The sequence below is a fragment of the Leucopleurus acutus genome (assembly GCF_964270905.1).
Source record: "Leucopleurus acutus genome assembly, chromosome: 5".
In the NCBI taxonomy this organism is placed as follows: domain Eukaryota; kingdom Metazoa; phylum Chordata; class Mammalia; order Artiodactyla; family Delphinidae; genus Leucopleurus; species Leucopleurus acutus.
In genome coordinates, this window is record NC_139147.1 from 35,820,479 (window position 1) to 35,842,558 (window position 22,080).

Genomic DNA, 22,080 nt, shown 5'->3' on the forward strand with positions numbered 1-22,080 from the left:
TATGGAGGTTCCTTTAAAAACTAAAAATAGAGCGACCATATGATCCAGCAACCCCACTCCTGGGTATATATCTGGAAAAGATTAAAACTCTAATTTGAAAAGATACATGCACCCCAGTGTTCATAGCCACACTATTTATAATAATCAAAACACTGAAGCATCCTAAATGTCCATCAATAGATGAACAGATATGTATGTGTGTGTGTGTGTGTGTATATATTTATATTTATATATATATATATATATAATGGAATATTACTCAGCCATAAAAAAGAATGAAACAATGCCATTTGCAGCATCATGAATGGACCTAGAGATTATCATACTAAGTGAAATAAGTCAGACAAAGACAAACATTATCTGATATCACTTACATGTGGAATCTAAAAAAATGATACAACTGAACTTATTTACAAAACAGAAATAGACCCACAGACACAAACTCATAGTTACCTAAGGAGAAAATGGGGGAGGAATAAATAAGGAGTTTGGGATTAACAGATACAAGCTACTATATACAAAACAGGTAACCAACAAGGTCCTGCTGTATAGCACAGGGAACTATATTCAATATCTTGTAATAACCTGTAATGAAAAAGAATCTGAAAATGATATATATATGTAAATGAATCACTTTGCTGTACATCTGAAATTAATACATTGTAACTCAACTGTACTTCAATTAAAAAAAATATTGAGTATAGTTTCTTGTGCTATACAGTAGGTCCTTGTTGGTTATCTGTTTTATATATGGTAGCTTTTATCTGTTAATCTAAACCACCTAATTTATCCCTCCCCCCCTTTCCCCTTTGGTAACCATAAGTTTGTTTTCTAGATACATGACTTTTTGTACAAAGGTCTGGTAAATAAGCCTTTTTTCAAGAAAAAATATTTATCTAATATAATTACTTGATATTATTAATGAAGTCAGCTTTCTATTCTTATGCACATTCTTAGTCTCAATCAGCTAGCCTTGCTTTTAACAAAGTAAAAAAATGTCTTTTCCTTACATGGTCTATTCAAAATTATACTTAATCACCTTCTCCTTTTGTGACTTTGAAAACTCACCTAATTTTAGCTGAATGTGTGCCACATAATTGGCAGGATGCTGCAGTAAAAAGAACAAGGAGGATTTAGGTCACCTAAGTGTTATCCCTTAGCAGGTAAATGGTTTTAAGCATGTCATTTAAACTGTCTGGACTTCAATTTCATTATCCCTCAGATTGAAATATTAATGTCTTTCCAATTTATATCAAAGGGTTATGTTTAAGGTAAAATTGGACAATGTAAACAGAGCACTTATGAATGGTAAAGTGTTATGAGAACATTTGCTCTCCTGAACCATGATGTCTACTTATGGGGCTGTGTAAAGCACCATGCTTGAATTTTAAAGCTATGATGGAATGCAAGTTTCAGACTTCCCTGTTTGTTAGCATTCCCTCCTCATTGTAGATGAAAATAAATAATGAATCCTTATGTTGCTGGAGACTTTGTTATTTCCTAAGAAGAACACCTCAGAATGGAGGGAATAATCTTTTCCAATCTTGGAAAAACATTACTTTTCTGCATACTGACAGAGAAAGTTATGTTGAGATAGTTTAAAATTTGCCTCCAGACATAATACATGCTTAAACAATTATAAGATGGTGACCAATTGAGAAAAAATGCTCAAAGTGATAGATTTTTCTATGCAAGATAAAATTACCTAGCCTACAGAAAAAGTGTTAAGATAAATATATATATGGATATATAATTAATGATGATAATTTAAACCAAAGAATAGATTTTAGTCAATACATAAGATAAGCATTTTTATGTCTTAGTTCCTTTACATTTGAATTAGACAGAAACACTTTAAGAGTTATTTGTCCTTTGTGATAATATAAAGGAAATTGAAGAAACAGATAGCATAAGGCTATTAGGAAAGGCGGGGGAAGACTTAGAGCACTGGTTTTTAAACTATGTCTCTTGAGCAATTCAGAATGCCTCAGCTGCCAGGCAGAGAATTAAAGGGGAAACAGAGCAGACAGGCTCAAGATCTGCCCTTCTATTTCAGCCACAGCAAAGTAGCTGCTTTTTTATTTTTTAACATCTTTATTGGAGTATAATTACTTTACAATTGTGTGTTAGTTTCTGCTGTATAACAAAGTGAATCAGCTATACATATACGTATATCCCCATATCCCCTCCCTCTTGCGTCTCCCTCCCACCCTCCCTATCCCACCCCTCTAGGTGGTCACAAAGCACTAAGCTGACCTCCCTGTGCTATGCCACTGATTCCCACTAGCTATCTATTTTACATTTCATAGTGTATGTATGTCCATGCCACTCTTTCACTTCGTCCCAGCTTATCCTTCCCACTCCCCATGTCCTCAAGTCCATTCTTTACATCTGCGTCTTTATTCCTGTCCTGCCCCTAGGTTCTTCAAAACGATTATTATTATTATTTTTAGATTCCATATATATGTGTTAGCATACAGTATTTATTTTTCTCTTTCTGACTTACTTCACTCTGTATGACAGTATCTAAGTCCATCCACCTCACTACAGATAACTCCATTTCTTTTTATGGCTGAGTAATATTCCACTTTATATATGTGCCATATCTTCTTTCTCCATTCATCTGTTGATGGATACTTAGGTTGCTTCCATGTCCTGGCTATTGCAAATAGAGCTGCAATGAACATTGTGGTACATGACTCTTTTTGAATTATGGTTTTCTCAGGGTATATGCCCAGTAGTGGGATTGCTGGGTCATATGGTAGTTCTATTTGTAGTTTTTATTTTTATTTTTTTGTGGTACGCGGACCTCTTACTGTTGTGACCGCTCCCATTGCAGAGCACAGGCTCTGGACATGCAGACTCAGTGGCCATGGCTCACGGGCCCAGCCGCTCCATGGCATGTGGGATCTTCCTGGACCGGGGCACGAACCCGTGTCCCCTGCATCGGTAGGCGGACTTCAACCACTGTGCCACTAGGGAAGCCCTATTATTAGTTTTTTAAGGAACCTCCATACTGTTCTCCATAGTGGCTGTATCAATTCATATTCCCACCAACAGTGCAAGAGGGTTCACATGCACGACACACTCTCTAGCATTTATTGTTTGTAGATTTTTTGAGGATGGCCATTCTGACAGGTGTGAGGTGACACCTCACTGTAGTTTTGATTTTCATCCTCTAATGATTAGTGATGTTGAGCATCCTTTTATGTATTTGTCGGCAATCTGTATACCTTCTTTGGAGGAATGTCTACTTAGGTCTTCTGGTCATTTTTGGATTTTGGTTTTTGCTTATTTGATATTGAGCTGCATGAGCTGCTTGTATATTTTGGAGATTAATCCTTTGTCAATGAATCACTTGGAAATATTTTCTCCCATTCTAAGGGTTCTCTTTTTGTATTGTTTATGGTTTCCTTTGGTGTGCAAAATCTTTTAAGTTGCATGAGGTCCCACTTGTTTATTTTGTTTTTATTTCCATTTCTCTAGGAGGTGGGTCAAAAAGGATCTTGCTTGAATTTATGTCATAGAGTGCTCTGCCTATGTTTTCCTCTAAGAGTTTGATAGTGTCTGACCTTACATTTAGGTCTTTAATCCATTTTGGGTTTATTTTTGTGTATGGTGTTAGGGAGTGTTCTAATTTCATTATTTTAAATGTAGCTGTCCAGTTTTCCCAGCACCACTTATTGCAGAGGCTGTCTTTTCTCCACTGTATATTCTTGCCTCCTTTATCAAAGATAAGGTGACCATATGTGCGTGGGTTTATCTCTGGGCTTTCTATCCTGTTCCATTGATCTATATTTCTGGTTTTTTCCAGTACCATACTGTCTTGATTACTGCAGCTTTGTAGTATAGTCTGAAGTTCGGGAGAATGATTCTTCCAGCTCTGTTTTTCTTTCTCAAGATTGCTTTGGCTATTCAGGGTCTTTTGTGTTTCCATACACATTGTGCAATTTTTTGTTCTAGATCTGTGAAAAATGCCATTGGTAGTTTGCTAAGGATTGCATTTAATCAGTAGATTGCTTTGGGTGGTAGAGTCATTTTCACAATGTTGATTCTTCCAATACAAGAACATCGCATATCTCTCCATTTGTTTGTATCAGCCTTAATTTCTTGCATCAGTGTCTTATAGTTTTCTGCATACAGGTCTTTTATCTCCTTAGGTAGTTTTATTCCTAGGTATTTTATTCTTTTTGTTGCAATGGTAAATGGGAGTGTTTCCTTAATTTCTCTTTCAGATTTTTTATCATCACTGTAAAGGAATGTAAGAAATTTCTGTGCATTAAATTCGTATCCTTCTAGTTTATGAAATTCATTGATTAGCTCTAGTAGTTTTCTGATAGCATCTTTAGCATTCTCTATGTACAGAATCATGTCATCTGCAAAGAGTGACAGTTTTGCTTCTTTTCCGATTTGGATTGCTTTTTTTTCTTTTTCGTCTCTGATTGCTGTGGCTAAAACTTCCAAAATTATGTTGAATAATATTGGTGAGAGTGGGCAACCTTGTCTTCTTCATGATCTTAGTGGAAATGGTTTCAGTTTTTCACCATTGGGAATGATGCTGGCTGTGTGTTTGTCATATATGGCCTTTATTGTGTTGAGGTAAGTTCCTTCTATGCCTACTTTCTGGAGAGTTTTTATCGTAAATCAGTGTTGACTTTTGTCAAAAGCTTTTTCTGCGTCTATTGAGATGATCACATGGTTTTTATCCTTCAGTTTGTTAATATGGTGTATCACAGTGATTTATTTGCATATATTGAAGAACCCTTGCATTCCTGGGATAAACCCCACTTGATCATGGTGTATGATCCTTTTAATGTGCTGTTGAATTCTGTTAAATAGTATTTGGTTGAGAATTTTTACATCTATGTTCATCAGTGATATTGGCCTGTAGTTTTCTTTTTTGGTTGCATCTTTCTCTGGTTTTGCTATCAGGGTGATAGTGGCCTTGTAGAGTGAGTTTTGGAGTGTTCCTCCCTCTGCTATATTTTGCAGGAGTTTGAGAAGTATAGTTGTTAACTCTGCTCTATATGTTTAATAAAATTAGCCTGTGAAGCCATCTGGTCCTGGGCTTTTTGTTGTTGGAAGAATTTTAATCACAATTTTAATTTCAGTGCCTGTGATTGGTCTATTTATATTTTCTATTTCTTCCTTGTTGTTTAGCCTCCATGTGTTTTTATTTTTTACAGGTTTTTTCCTGTAATTGATATCTAGTCTCATAGCATTGTGGTTGCAAAAGATATTTGTTATGATTTCAATTTTCTTAAATTTATCAAGGCTTTCTTTGTGAACCAAGATATGATCTCTCCTGTAGAATGTTCCATAAGCACTTGAGAAGAAAGTGTATTCTGTTGTTTTTGGATGGAATATCCTATAAATATTAATTAAGTCCACCTTGTATAATGTATCATTTAAAGCTTGTGTTTCCTTATTTATTTTCTTTTTGGATGATCTGTCTATTGGTGAAAGTGAGGTGTTGGAGTCCCCTACTATGATTGTGTTACTGTCAATTTCCCCTTTTATGGCTGTTGGCATTTGCCTTATGTATTGTGGTGGTCCTATGTTGGGTGCATAAATATTTACAATTGTTATATCTTCTTCTTGGCTTGATCCCTTGATCATTATGTAATGTCCTTCTTTGTCTCTTGTAATAGTCTTTATTTTATTTATTTATCTATTTATTTTTTCCTATATTTATGTTTATTAAAAACTGCCACAAACAAACAAATCCTGTACAAAAAGCATCCAGGGCACCGATCACTTTAAAATCATAATCTTGAGAGACACAATTTGCTTAGGACTCCACCGTCTTCTAACTTAGCCATGTAATCTTCCTCTGCCACGTCTTCTTCTTCTTCATTACTTTGAAATAGTAGTCTTGAGAGATATTATCGCCTAGGACTCCCTCTTCCTCTGCCTCAGCCACATCCTCTTCCTTGGCCTCTTCCTGTAACAGCTTCCCTTTTCTTAGATTTCACCTTTGGTTCAACATCCATGACAAGTGTATCTAGAGGTAACCTGTCTGGCAGAATAAAATATCAAATGTTATTTCCTCGAATACTCAGTGTTTCCAGCTGTACAGGTTTTTTGTTCTTCAGGGTCATTTTCACAGCTTTAAGATGTATATTCATGGGCTTCCCTGGTGGTGCAGTGTTTGAGAGTCTGCCTGCTGATGCAGGGGACACGGTTCCGTGCCCAGGTCTGGGAAGATCCCACATGCCGCAGAGCGGCTGGGCCCGTGAGCCATGGCTGCTGAGCCTGTGCCCTGCAATGGGAGAGGCCACAACAGTGAGAGGCCTGCGTACCGCAAAAAAAAAAAAAAAAAGATGTGTATTCATGCTGACATCTACACCTGTGATTGTTCCATGGACCTGTGTTCCATTCTTTAATTCAGTGGTTACAGTTACGTGACTCAATTTCATCAAAATTCTCACGAGCTTCATCCTAGCGGTGCCATCACCCTTTCGGTCCAATAGTATGCAAAACCCAACAACCGAGCGCCGACTGGCTATGAATATCAATAGTCTTTATTTTAAAGTCTATTTTTTTCTGATATGAGAATTGCTACTCCAGCTTTCTTTTGATTTCCATTTGCATGGAATATATTTTTCCATCCCCTCACTTTCAGTCTGTATGTGTCCATAGGTCTGAAGTGGGTCTCTTGAAGATAGCATATATATGGGTCTTGTTTTTCTGTCCATTCAGCCAGTGTATGTCTTTTGGTTGGAGCATTTAATCCATTTACATTTAAGGTAATTATCGATATGTATATGTTCCTATTAATGTTTTCTTAATTGTTTTGGGTTCGTTATTGTAGGTCTTTTCCTTGTCTTGTCGAAATGTATATGTTCCTATTAATGTTTTCTTAATTGTTTTGGGTTTGTTATTGTAGGTCTTTTCCTTGTCTTGTGTTCCTGCCTAGAGAAGTTCCTTTAGCATTTGTTGTAAAACTGGTTTTGTGCTTCTGACTTCTCTTAGCTTTTGCTTCTCTGTAAAGGTTTTAAGCTCTCTATCGAATCTGAATTAATTTCTTGCTGGGTAGAGTAATCTTGGTTTGTAGGTTTTTCCCTTTCATCACTTTAAATATGACCTGTCACACCCTACTTGCTTGCAGTTTCTGCTGAAAAATCAGCTGTTAAACTGATAGGGATTCCTTGTATGTTATTTGTTGCTTTTCCCTTACTGCTTTTAATATTTTTTCTTTGTAGTTAATTTTTGAAATTTCGATCAGTATGTGTCTTCCCATGTTTCTCCTTGGATTTATCCTGTATGGGACTCTCTGTGCTTCCTGGACTTGATAGACTATTTCCTTTCCCATGTTAGGGAAGTTTTCAACTGTAGTCTCTTCACATATTTTCTCAGTCCCTTTCTTTTTCTGTTCCTCTTCTGGGACCCTTATAATTTGAATGTTTGTGTATTTAATGTTGTCCCTGAGGTCTCTGAGGCAGTCCTAAATTCTTTTCATTCTTTTTTCTTTATTATGCTCTGTTGTAGTTATTTCTGCTATTTTATCTTCCAGGTCACTTACTGTTCTTCTGCCTCAGTTATTCTGCTATTGAATCCTTCAAAGAGTTTTAATTTCATTTATATTGTGTTATTCATCATTGTTTGCTCTTTAGTTCTTCTAGGTCCTTGTTAAACGTTTCTTGTATTTTCTCCATTCTCTTTCCAAGATTTTGGATCATCTTTACTGTTATTACTCTGAATTCTTTTTCAGGTAGACTGCCTATTTCCTCTTCATTTGTTTGGTCTGGTGGGATTTTTACCTTGTTCCTTCATCTGCTGCTTATTTCTCTGTATTCTCATTTTGCTTAACTTACTGTGTTTGGGGTCTCCTTTTTCAGGCTTCAGGTTCATAGTTCCCATTGTTTTTGGTGTCTGACCCCTTTGGGCAACGTTGGTTCAGTGGGTTGTGTATGCTTCCTGGTGGAGAGTTCTGTTGCTGTGTTATGGTGAATGAGGATATATCTTGTCTTTCTCGTGGGTAGGCCCGCATCTGGTGGTGTGTTTTCGTGTTTCTGTGAACTTATTATGATTTTAGGCAACCTCTCTGGTAATGGGTGGGGTTGTGTTCCTGTCTTGCTAGTTGCTTGGCATGGGGTGTCCAGCACTGGAGCTTTCTTGTCCTTTAGTGGAGCTGGGTCTTAGCTTTGAGACAGAGATCTCTGGGAGAGCTCTTGCTGATTGATATTACATAGGGCTAGGAGGTCTCTTGTGGGCCAGTGTACTGAAATCGGCTCTCCCATCTCAGAGGCTTAGGCCTGACCTCTGGCTGGAGCACCATAACCCTGTCAGCCACATGGCTCAGAAGAAAAGTGAGAAAAAGAAATAAAGAAAAAATAAAATAAAGTTATTAAAATATTTTTTTTAATTGTTAAAGTAAAAAAATTTTAAAAAAGTATTAAAAAAATAGAAAGAAAGAAGAGAGCAACCAAATCAATAAACAAATCTACCAATGATAATAAGCTCTAAATACTACCTACGATAAACATAAAATCAGAAACTATTTAGATGCAGAAAGCAAACCCCAAGTCTACAGTTGCTCCCAAAGTCCACCACCTCATTTTGGGAAGATTCGTTGTCTATTCAGGTTTACCTCAGATGCAGGGTACATGAAGTTGATTGTGGAGATTTAATCTGCTTGTCTTGAGGCTGCATGGAGAAACTTCCCTTTCTCTTCTTTGTTCACACAGCTGCTGGGGTTCAGCTTTGGATTTGGCCCTGCCTCTGCATGTAGTTCACCCTCTGGCATCTGTTCTTCACCCAGACAGGAGGAGGTTAAAGGAGTGGCTGATTAGGTGGCTCTGGTTCACTCAGGCTGGGGGGGAGGGAGGGGTATGGAATTGTGGGACGAGCCTGCGGCAGCAGAGGCCAGTATGACGTTGCAACAGCCTGAGATGTACCATGTGTTCTCCTTGGGAAGTTGTTCCTAAATCATGGGACCCTGGCTGTGGCAGACTGCACAGGCTCCTGGGAGGGGAGGTGTGGATAGTGACCTATGCTTGTACAGAGGATTCTTGTTGGATGCAGCAGCAGTGTTTGCATTTCATGCCTGTCTCTGGTGCCTGCGCTGATAGTGGTGGCTCACATCTGTCTGTGAAGCTCCTTTAGGTGGTGCTCTGAATCCCCTCTCCTCACGCACCCTGAAACAATGGTCTCTTGACTCTTAGGCAGTTCCAGACTTTTTCCCGGACTCCCTCCCAGCTAGCTGGGGCACACTAGCCCTCTTCAGGCTCTGTTCACGCATCCAACCCCAGTCCTTTTCTGGGTATCTGACCTCCAAAGCCCGAGTCTCAGCTCCCAGCCCCTGCCTGCCCCAGCCGGTGTGCAGAGAAATGTCTCAGGCTGGTGAGTGCTGGTCAGCACTGATCCTCTGTGCTGGAATCTCTCCTCTTTTCCTTCTGCACCCCTGTTGTTGTGCTCTATTCTGTGGCTCCGAACCTTCCGCCGTCCCGACCACACCCTGTCTCCACCAGTGAAGGGGCTTCCTACTGTGTGCAAACTTTTCCTCCTTCACAGCTCCCTCCCAGAGGTGAGGTCCCATCTCTATTCTTTTGTCTCTGTTTTTTCTTTTGCCCTACCCAGATACATGAGGAGTTTCTTGCCTTTTGGGAAGTCTGAGGTCTTCTGCCAGCATTCAGTAGGTATTCTGTAGGAGTTGTTCCACATGTAGATGTATTTCTGATGTATTGTGGGGAGGAAGGTGATCTCTACATCTTACTCCTCCACCATCTTGAAGGTGCCTCCCAACAGTGTTGCTTTTATCTGATGGAGGTATCCTGAGAAGAAAGAGATTCCACTCATTAAATGAAAAGCATTGATTAAAATATATATATTTTTAATTTTACTTATTATGAGTATATTCTATATGTTGCAGAAATTAGACCAAGTACCAAGCAAGTATCCTAGAGAGTGGGAAAAGGCATACTGAACTGATGTAGATGATATTATGCTTTCATATTTACCTATAATAAACAAGTGTCTAGGAAATATTCTGAAGTGAAAAAAAACACAATGTAAACAAAATGCCAACTGTTGGTAATAAAGGTCACAGTGTTGAATATATAATTAGTGGAAGCTGACTCAGGATAAGAGGAGAGCCCTGAAGAAATACATGAAATGAGATGATGTCCTTGTTCATACTTACCATGTGACTTACCATGGTTACCACCACCTAGAGATGAAGCATCTGCCTGTTAAAGGTGTTAGATGGTTGGATGTATCACTGAAAAGAGTAAGAAATTAAAGAGCTGATATAGCAGGATAAATTTTTGAGTTAATAATATCAGTAATTAACATTGATAGAGTACTTCCTATGATCCAGACACCTTTATGCAGTATCTCATGCATATATATCAAAATTATTATTCCCATATATCAGAAAGGAGAGTACATTTTAGAGTGTGGGTTACTTTCCAAGGTCGCACAAATGGTAAGCTGTAAAGTAAGAATTTGGACCAGTTGGGCCGAAGTTCATAACTTTAATACTCTACTTCCATTTAACATGAGCAATATCAATGTATTCTTCCAAAATAAAAGTATTGTTTTTTATTTGATCTCAGACTTGACATTTAATGTTCCTTTATAGTTTTAAAAAATTACAATGGACAAAATTTGTCTTTTTTTTTTCTTTTTTTTTTTTACGGTATGCGGGCCTCTCACTGCTGTGGCCTCTCCCGTTGCAGAGCACAGGCTCCGGATGCGCAGGCTCAGCGGCCATGGCTCACGGGCCCAGCCACTCAGCGGCATGTGGGATCTTCCCAGACCGGGGTACAAGCCCATGTCCCCTGCATCGGAAAGCGGACTCTCAACCACTGCACCACCAGGGAAGCCCCAAATTTGTCATTTTTGATCAATTTTTAGTTGAACATTTGAAGGCAGCACAAGCTCAGTGTTTACGTTCAGGCAGGCCTGGTTGGAATCCCAAATCCATTTTTACTCCATTTTTACATGTAATACAAGGACAAGAGAACCTACTACATAGGGTGAATTTAAGGGGTAGATGATGTCCTATATAAAAGTGCCTAGTTGAGGGCCTGATCTCTTTGTAATTGTTTGCTCCCTATGATTTCTATTTCATATTCACAGTGTCCTTTGTCATTTATATATATATCGATGTATATACACAAAAGGCTTATGGAAGTCATATAGAGCTATTGTTTGTTCTTATGTTCTTAAAATACTGAACAATTCAGACTAAGGTTACTTCCAATTGTCTCCTAATGTATAAGATTTTCATATCAGTTGGATGAATGCCATAGATTCTTTTTTCTGTGGTCTGATACTATTTTAAAATATTAATATTTCTGTTTGCCTCAGAAATGTTCTGATTACAGACCCTTTTCCCATTTAGGAAGATGAGAGGAAAAAGTGTCCCATGCTCACTGCTCTCTGTTGTCACATCATACTTTGCAGAGAAAAATAAAAGGTAATGCTGGATTTTGACTTTCAAAAGGTCTAAACAAAAGGCAAGCTTTTGCTTCCACAGATGAGATCAGATTCCATAAGGTGAAAGCAGAGGGCAAGAATCAGACAGAATTAGATGCTGATGAAGGTCCCCTAGGAGAAGTTCTGGAAATGTTTTTCTCACTCACAGTGAGGTCAAAAAACCCAAACGAAGGAGGAAATCCTCAATTAAATTTTGGAGTCCGGACAGAGGAATCCTGAGCATTGCTTATGGACTGATTGAAAGACATTACAATTTTAAATCTATATTGCAGAAAAACATTAAAAATATACTTGTGCAATGAGATTTGTTTCCTTAACTGATAAGGGCTAAGCACATTGATAACAACTTTGGAAGCTGGATAGTGCATAACCACAGTTCTCAAAATTGAAACATGTTCTTGACTGAATATTATTTCAGAGAAAATAATCACTTTTTACTTTCTTTTTAGTAAAACATATAACATTCTCAATTCTCAAATTGATGAGTCAATAATAGCATAAAGAAATGATAGCCAATTCTGTGAGTGTTTGTGTGTATATGTATACATATATTATAGATATATAATCATCTATCAGTCTAGATTAGCCACTTCAACCACTAAAACCATACCCTCAAAAATCAGAGTAGCATATTTATCTTATTTTATTGATTCTATTTTTTAAAGTAACCTAACAATAGTAATAGTCAGCCTAGTTATATACGTATATATGTTATAACATATCTATATAGATAACATAACTATGTATATCTATATCTATCTACCAATCTATCTATATATCTATCTTGTATATCTTATATATAGGTCCCAGACTCCATCCACTGTTTTAGGGCATCTGGAAGATTGTGTAGGAACTTTTATATTCTAGAAGACAGTCTTGCATCTTTTACACCACATTTCATTGTGTGTGTGTTTGTGTGCATGTGTGTGTTTATACACATATACACTATGTAGAAAGATAGATAGATAGATAGATAGAGACAGATATACATCACATATAAGTATATAACTGATGTGACTATCATTATAGTTAGGCAATGACAAAAACAGCCATAAAGTCTGTGTTTAAAAATATAAAAATGCTATTTAATTTAGGCAAAATTTGTTGGTATTTCTAAAGTGTCCCATTTAAACTCTTTTTTTTATCAGATGGTTAAGATATTCATTCATCTGACAATCTAAGGAATATCTATTGCATAAAAGTGCACTGTGCTAGGCAAAGGTATATACAGAGGAAGAATATAAAATACTTTCACTCATGAGAAAAAAATCCACAAATATAATCCATCCCACATAAAGTACTAGGAAGAAAAGCAAACTTTGTGTCAAGGACTTGGATTTTGTTTGGATGCAGACACTATCCAGCAGTGTGACAATGAGTTACTGACCTTCTAGTTCACACATTCTTCACTGGAACAATGGTAAATTATTCTAGATATCATATATCTGGAAAATACTTTCTATTTGTAAAGTTCTTTAATTTTATCTATGAATGAAGGTATACAAAGTTGTCTCTGCTTAAATAATAATTTTTTAAAAAGTTTGATTATTCTCATTAAGATTGTGTTTTGCCACTAAATCAAACATCTAGATTAATAAAAAGTAAGGGCTTTCCAATTGTCCAAGTCAAATATATATTTTTAACTGAGATATAAAACATAAAAAGAAAAGTTCCACTTCTATTTAATAATCTAATCAGTGATTTTAAAAGACCTAAAACAGTAGGAAAAGTAAAATTTTAAAGAGATAAGAAATATCACTAGGACTGCATATTTTTACAATTCTAACATGAGAAAAAACTTTAAACACAAACAAATCTTTGCATAATATTTATAACTCAAATAATTTAAGTATATTCATAATTTATTCCAAATTATCAGGCAGGAATATGGGATTTAAAATTAGTCCTATGTCAGTTGCTTACTAGTCAAATTAATTTGGGCAGGCCTGAATTTCCTCATCTGCTTGGGTTTTAACATATAATCTTTTGGGTTCTTAAAATTAATGACTTGTGGTATGACATATGTGGTCCATTTGAAGACCTCTCATATTAACATTTCTGAATTCCCCTCGCTCTTGTCCAGAGGCAGCCATTTTATAATTGCTGTTGCTTGTAATTGCATAAACTAGGGTACTTTTCCCAAATGGATAAATGCACACTCTTATAGTTTCAGTCAACTCATAATTTAAGCATGATTTGAAGAAGTATCATGAAGCCTGACTGTTGTTTGAATACATCTTACAAAAATTTCTGGCCTGATAAAGTATGATCTCACAAAATTGCAGAATGAGAGTTACAGCTTGGAAAAAAATTCCTGTTGACAATAGTGAAAAACTTTGTATGAAATCCGTATCTTGATGCACAGAGAATATCTTCTGAAGAAATATAAATTTGATGACTCTAAGTAGAAAAGTATTTGGAAAGCTAAGATTCAAAAGATATTTTAGGGGTACGCTATCCAGTTTATTTGATATCTATCTATATTAATTATGTTTATTTACATCTATGTCTAAATTTATGTAAATAAAACTAAAATGGCTCTCTTGACAATAAAAAATATTATAAATACTTATAATTACATTCTAATGAAAGCATTACATTGTTTTAATTATATTGTTTTTCTTTTTTAGTAGTATATATAATAATGGTATATTTTACAATTGATAACATTTTTGATTTCATTAAATACAATTGAATTATTTTATAAATTAAAGCAATATATGGAAAAAGCCTAGGAATTATTTATAACAGTATTTTGCTTCAGTAACTTTCAGAAAGAAAAATAATAAGCTATATAATTTTAAGTATGAAGAGGAAGCAGGGTATTTGTGTGAACAAGGTATGTGGGGAGTAGTTGAATGTTATTACATCCCAAAAAAATGATAAAATAATTTATGGGACCAAAATTTTTAAAAATTTGGCTGCACCAACAAGTAGGGAATAAATAGATGTGTTATTGATGGGAATTTCTAAATTTATTATCTCATAAATATAAAAGATATCTCATGTTTCATTCCTTATATTTATTTTTTAAATATACAGAATAATATTAGATTACCACAAGGAGATTGGAGAGATATATAACAAAAATTAATTATAACCTCAATGCTCTCATATACAGAATTATTAACTTATGAAGGACATATTAACATTTGTCATGTATTATGTTATAGGAGCTAGAGTTTTGGCAACAAACAAAATGGAAAATGTTTGTTATTATGAAGCATGTATTCTAAAAGGGTCAAAAAACAAATAAGTAAATGTAAGGTGTATATTAGACAATGATAAAAGCTCTTGTGGAAAAGAAAAAAGAGTAAGGGGAAAGATAACTCTTTGGGAGTTATTGTTTTATGGAAAAGTGCTAATGGAACATTCTCTGGGATAGATAATATCTTGGGTCACAAATCAAGCCATGGTAAATTTAAGAAAATTGAAATAGTATCAAGTGTCTAATCTTACCACAATGATATGAGATTAGATATCAATTACAGGAAAATATCTGTAAAAAATACAAACACATGGATGCTAAACAATACACTATTAAATAACCAAGAGATCACTGAAGAAATCAAAGAGGAAATCAAAAAATACCTAGAAACAAATTACAATGAAAACACAATGACCCAAAACTTATGGGATGCAGCAAAAGCAGTTCTAGGAGGAAAGTTTATAGCAATACAATCCTACCTCAAGAAACAAGAAACATCTCAAATAAACAACCATACCTTACACCTAAAGCAATTAGAGAAAGAAGAACAAAAACTCTCCAAACTTAGCAGAAGGAAAGAAATAATAAAGATCAGATCAGAAATAAATGAAAAAGAAATGAAGGAAACAATAGCAAAGATTAATAAAACTAAAAGCTGGTTCTTTGAGAAGATAAACAAAATTGACAAACCATTAGCCAGATTCATCAAGAAAAAAAGGGAGAAGACACAAATCAATAGAATTAGAAATGGAAAAGGAGAAGTAACAATTGATACTGCAGAAATACAAAGGATCATGAGAGATTACTGCAAGCAACTGTATTCCAATAAAATGGACAACCTGAAAGAAATGGACAAATTCTTAGAAAAGCACCACCTTCCGAGACTGGACCAGGAAGAAATAGAAAATATAAACAGACCAATCACAAGCAGTGATATTGAAACTGTGATTAAAAATCTAACAAACAAAAGCCCAGAACCAGATGGCTTCACAGGCAAATTCTATCAAACATTTAGAGAAGATCTAACACAAAACCTTCTCAAACTCTTCCAAAATATAGCAGAGAGAGGAAAACTCCCAAACTCACTCTACGAGGCCACCATCACCCTGATACCAAAATCAGACAAAGATGCCACAAAAAAAGAAAATGACCGTCCAATATCACTGATGAACATAAATGCAAAACTCCTCAACAAAATACTAGCAAACAGAATCCAACAGCACATTTAAAAGATCATACACCATGATCAAGTGGGGTTTATCCCAGGAATGCAAGGATTCTTTAATATACGCAAATCAATCAATGTGATACACCATATTAACAAATTGAAGGATAAAAACATAAGATCATCTCAATAGATACAGAAAAATGTTTTGAAAAATTTCAATATCGATTTATAATAAAAACTCTCCAGAAAGTAGACATAGAGGGAACTTACCTCAACATAATAAAGGCCATATTTGACAAACCCACAGCCAACTTCATTCTCAATGGCGAAAAACTGAAACCATTTCCACTAAGATCAGGAAGAAGACAAGGTTGCCCACTCTCACCAATATAATTCAACATAATTTTGGGGGTTTTAGCCACAGCAATCAGATAGGAAAACGAAAGAAAAGCAATCCAAATCAGAAAAGAAGAAGTAAAACTGTCACTGTTTGCAGATGACATGATACTATACATAGAGAATCCTAAAGATGTTACCAGAAAACTACTAGAGCTAATCAATGAATTTGGTAAAGTAGCAGGATCCAAAATTAATGCACAGAAATCTCTTGCATTCCTATACACTGATGATGAAAAATTTGAAAGAGAAATTATGGAAACACTCCTATTTACCATTGCAACACAAAGAATAAAATACCTAGGAATAAACTTACCTAAGGAGACAAAAGACATGTATGTAGAAAACTATAAGACACTGATGAAAGAATTAAAATACAATACAAACAGATGGAGAGATATACCATGTTCTTGCATTGGAAGAATCAACATGGTGAAAATGACTATACTACCCAAAGCAATCTACAAATTCAATGCAACCCCTATCAAACTACCAATGGCATTTTTCACAGAACTAGAACAAAAAATTGTACAATGTGTGTGGAAACACAAAAGACCCCGAATAGCCAAAGCAATCTTGAGAAAGAAAAATGGAGCTGGAGGAACCAGGCTCCCCCACTTCAGACTATACTATAAACCTACAGTAATCAAGACAGTATGGTACTGGCACAAAAACAGAACTATCGATCAATGGAACAGGATAGAAAGCCCAGAGAAAAACCCACACACATATGGTCACCTTATCTTTGATAAAGGAGGCAAGATAAGAGAGTAGTGCTAGGAAAACTGGACAGCTACATGTAAAAGAATGAAATTAGAACACTCCCTAACACCATGCACAAAAGTAAGCTCAAAATGGGTTAAAGACCTAAATGTAAGGCCAGACACTATAAAACCCTTAGAGGAAAACAGGCAGAACACTCTATGACATAAATCATAGCAAGATCCTTTTTGACCTACCTCCTAGAGAAATGGAAATAAAAACAAAAATAAACAAACAGGACCTAATGAAACTTAAAAGCTTTTACACAGCAAAGGAAACCATAAACAAGATGAAAAGACAACGCTGAGAATGGGAGAAATTATTTGCAAATGAAGCTACTGACAAAGGATTAATCTCCAAAATATACAAGCAGCTCATGCAGCTCAATATCAAAAAAAACAAACAACCCAACCCAAAAATGGGCAGAAGACCTAAATAAACATTTCTCCAAAGAAGATATACAGATTGCCAACAAACACATGAAAGGATGCTCAACATCACTAATCTTTGGAGAAATGCAAATCAAAACTACAAAGAGGTATCAACTCACACCAGTCAGAATGGCCATCATCAAAAATTCTACAAACAGTAAATCCTGGAGAGGGTGTGGAGAAAAGGGAACCCTCTTGTACTGTTGGTGGGAATGTAAATTGATACAGCCACAATGGAGAACAGTATGGCGGTTCCTCCAACAACCTAACATAGAACTACCATATGATCCAGCCATCCCACTACTGGCCATATACCCTGAGAAAACCATAATTCAGAAAAGGTCATGTACCACAATGTTCACTGAAACTCTATTTACATTAGCCAGGACATGGTAGCAACCTAAGTGTCCATTGACAGGTGAATGGATTAGGAAGATGTGACACATTTATACAATGGAATATTATTCAGCCATATAAAGTGGTGAAGTTGAGTTATTTGTGATGAAGTGGATGGACCCCGAGACTGTCATACAGAGTGAAGTAAGTCAGAAAGAGAAAAGCAAATACCGTATGCTAACACACACATATATATATGGAATCTAAAAAGAAAAAGAGAAAAAAAAATTGTTCTGAAGAACCTATGGGCTGGAAAGGAATAGAAGCACAGACATAGAGAAAGGACTTGAGGACACAGGGAAGGGGAATGGTAAGCTAGGGTGAAGTGAGAGAGTGGCATGTACATATATGCACTACCAAATGTAAAATAGATAGCTAGTGGGAAATACCTGCATAGCACAAGATCAGTCAGTGCTTTGTGTCCACATAGAGGGGTGGATAGGGAGGGAGACGCAAAAGGGAGGAGATGTCGGGATGTATGTATATGTATAGTTGATTCACTTTGTTATAAAGCAGAAACATACATGCCATTGTAAACCAATTATACTCCAATAAAGATGTTTAAGAAAGAAGGAAAGAGGGGCTTCCCTGTTGGCGCAGTGGTTGAGAGTCCGCCTACCGATACAGGGGACACGAGTTCGTGCCCCGGTCCGGGAAGATACCACATGCCGCGGAGCGGCTGGGCCCGTGAGCCATGGCCACTGGGCCTGCGTGTCCAGAGCTTGTGCTCCTCAATGGGAGAGGCCACAGCAGTCAGAGGCCCACGTACCACAAAAAAAAAAAAAAAGGAAAAAAAAGAAAGAAAGGAGGGAGGGAGGGAGGAAGGAAGGAAAGAAAGGAAGGAAGAAAGAGTAAATTAAAAATAAAGAGCCTGCTGTATAAAAATAAATAAATAAAATTAAATTTAAAAAAAGAAGCAGAGAGGCAACCAAGGAGCCTATGTAAGGTCAAACATCAAAGGTAGAGTTATCTTCTTTATTACAAGAAGTCAATGTAATTTCAAAGCAGGTATGAAATATTTTATTAACATAATATCCTAAAAAGTAGTAAAACATGAACGATGTATAAGTACTACAGAGTAATGAGTGAAAAAAGATTTGTCACATAAAAACGTTGCTAATAAAATGTCAGGAATACTGATAGTTTGAGTTAATAAACAAAACTGCTTAGTTTTTGCATGTTTCCAACTGTTTTCCATTTTTAGCTATTCAAGACTGTCCAATTAAAAATGTGCTGCTTATTTCTTTCTCTTTATCACCTGATATCTACATGATAATCTCTAGCATCTCTCAAATAATGAGATATAATATAAAGGTAAATGAATACATGCATTTACAGCTATTTAAAATTTTCATAAAATTTTGCAGGTAGTTGTTAAAGAAGTTGCCAAACTAGGCCTGTGGGCTAAATCCAATAGGTCTTCTATTTTTGTAAATAAACTCATAATAAAACACAGACAGACCCATTTGTTGTGATATTGCCTGTGGCTACTTTTTGCTATAATCATGAGTTGATTACTTATGACAGAGAGCTTATGACGTGCAGAGTTTCAAATATTTACTCTTGGCCCATTACAGAAAAAGTTGGCCTATTCCTGATCTTGTTTTATTAATTTGATCTTTGCCATTAATTCACAGAAATAAAATTATGTGTAAGTATAATCACTGTGACACACAGAATATTAGAGAGCTCAAAACTTTTTAAAAGTTGTGAAAATAAATGTAGGAATTTCACATTAGGATGTTTGGGGAGTTCTGCTACTAAAATATATCGTATAGTTTAAAAAAAATCAAAAACTCATATTCACACCAGAACCAAGACCCATTTTTAAATCAATACATTAACTGCTTCATAGTATTTAGCAGATTCATCCCATGTCCGGATCTAGAAAAACTGAGTGAATAACCACTAATATTATCAAAAGAATTTTTTTCCTAAGAACAAATGTTCATTAAAACCAATGTTTTTGATAGTCACAGGTGTTGTCAGCTATTCTTTCTTTAATTTCATATTCGTCTCAGTGAAACTGCTGTGCTGCTAACTATTCTTTAGAGTGATGTACCCTGGGAAATCAGAGACAAGAAAATAGTAAGCAGTAATAGTATCACTTAAAATTAAACTGGAAAAATCTATGTATCAGGTAACACAGCTTCCTCCATATCAGAATTTTCATGTCAGTTTTGCCCTAATCCTTACTCAGTACCAATATTTCCCATAATTCTCTCCATCTCTCCTTCTCTCTCTTTCTTTCATCCATCCATCCATCCATCTCTCCTCCTTCTACTTCTCTTTTTGTCTCCCTCTTCTATTTCTTTGCTTCTCTATGTTTCTACCTTTTCCTTCTCTTTCTGACACCATCTCTTTCTTCACCTTCTTTCCAATCCTGGAAGTAAATGAACCAGTTTCATAGGGGGCCCAGTGTTCTAGAAATAAACGATGACTAAGGAGCAATCATGCTTCAGAGCTTCATCCTCATGATTATGACTCTAAATATGAATTAAACTCTGATCCCAGCCATTTCTCGTATATTAAGATCCCCTCAAAAAACTATAAAAATCATACAAAACATTTAAGTAAGGGAATGGAAAATGATTTACACTGAAACATACCCATAGCCTGGCCACCTCTCTAATCCCATCTACCACCAAATCATGCATAGGATATCACAACCTCATCCATTAAGTTCAATCTTACCCTAACCTCTTCCTTGATTCCATAATCTGCACAGCCATAGCCTTTTACAATATTGAATCGTATTGCTTAGTATTAATAGTTATAACTTTTGTATGTTTTAATTTGCAATTGTGTATTCATACTTTGATTTTATATTTATGTAGTATATAAGCTCCCTTAAGGTAGGTGTTGTGCTGCTTCTGCTCATTCCTTTATCCCTAGCACCAAGTTTAAACACCTAAATTATTTGTTTTTTTAATTAAAAAATACATTGTAAGATTTTTTAATAGGGGATTTCTCTGGTGGCACAGTGGTTAAGTATCCAATGCAGGGGACATGGGTTTGAGCCCTGGTCCGGGAAGATCCCACATGCCACGGAGCAGCTAAGCCCATGTGCCACAGCTACTGAGATTGCACTCTAGAGCCCACGAGCTACAACTACTGAGCCTGCGTGCCAAGTCTACTGAAGCCTGTGTACCTAGAGCTCTGCTCCACAACAAGCGAAGCCACTGCAATGAGAAGCCCACACACTGCAACAAAGAGTAGCCCTTGCTCATGGCAGCTAGAGAAAGCCCATACACAACAAAGAAGACCCAACACAGCCAAAAATAAATAAATAAATAATTTTCAAAAAAGAATTTCTTTTTTTTCTGTGTTTCTTTTTTTTTTTTTTTTTGCGGTACACGGGCCTCTCACTGTTGTGGCCTCTCCCATTGCAGAGCACAGGCTCTGGACATGCAGGCTCAGCAGCCATGTCTCACGGGCCCAGCCACTCTGTGGCATGTGGGATCTTCCCGGACCAGGGCACGGACCTATGTCCCCTGTATCAGCAGGCAGACTCTCAACCACTGTGCCAACAGAGAAGCCCAAAAAAGAACTTTTAATGGTATAAAGAGTATTACAACATTCCACATGATTGACTATTAGTCCCTTATGGGAGTAGAAGAGATGTGAAAGCACAAATGGTAAAATCTGAAAAGGACTGCTTCAGAGTTATATACATAGGGAGTGAGAGCGTGAGGTATTCATCAGAGTCATTAAATAAAAGAGGTGATTGAAAAGATACCCTTTCTATTTCCTCTCATACATGGATGGCACCCAGGTTGGGATAATTCTTTTATCACCTTCTGGAAAATATTCATATATGATAAATTATCTCCCTATCCTCTACTTCAAACTGAGTGTTGCTTAAGATCATAAACCTTATTTGTTTCTGCTTTTTAAAGAAATATGAGCTTGTAGTCTTTCAATCTATTGTTCAGATAAACTTAAGCAAAGGCCACAGCAGTCATCTGGGTAGTTCTCTTTAGGTAGTTTTTCAAGCTGGAACATTCAAGTCAAATACAAATATTTTTCAATCCTGCAGTTTTTTTTTCTTCCTTGATTTAATTTCCTCATCATTCCAGTTCACATTGCCTATGTAAATTAAGCTGTCGTGCTGTAAACCACAGTTCCCCCTTGTCTATCTCCTCAGTAACAGCTTCAAAGTACTAAAAAGCTAAAATAGCTACAAAAGAACAATTAATTTGTGCAAAATCACAGAAGCACTGTAGGTATTAAAAACACTACAGTAAGGCTTTTATCAGCAAGCTAAACTGCAC

General features: G+C 36.2%; 1 pseudogene across 1 annotated transcript; it reads right to left on the reverse strand.

Moving 5' to 3' along the window:
- Positions 1 to 5,885: 5,885 nt before the first annotated feature.
- Positions 5,886 to 6,472, reverse strand: LOC309961921 (small nuclear ribonucleoprotein Sm D1-like; annotated as a pseudogene). The gene is made up of 2 exons: positions 6,327 to 6,472; positions 5,886 to 6,119 (listed from the first exon to the last, which is right to left on the reverse strand). The product of its transcript is annotated as a small nuclear ribonucleoprotein Sm D1-like (transcript).
- Between the last annotated feature and the right edge of the window lie 15,608 nt (positions 6,473 to 22,080).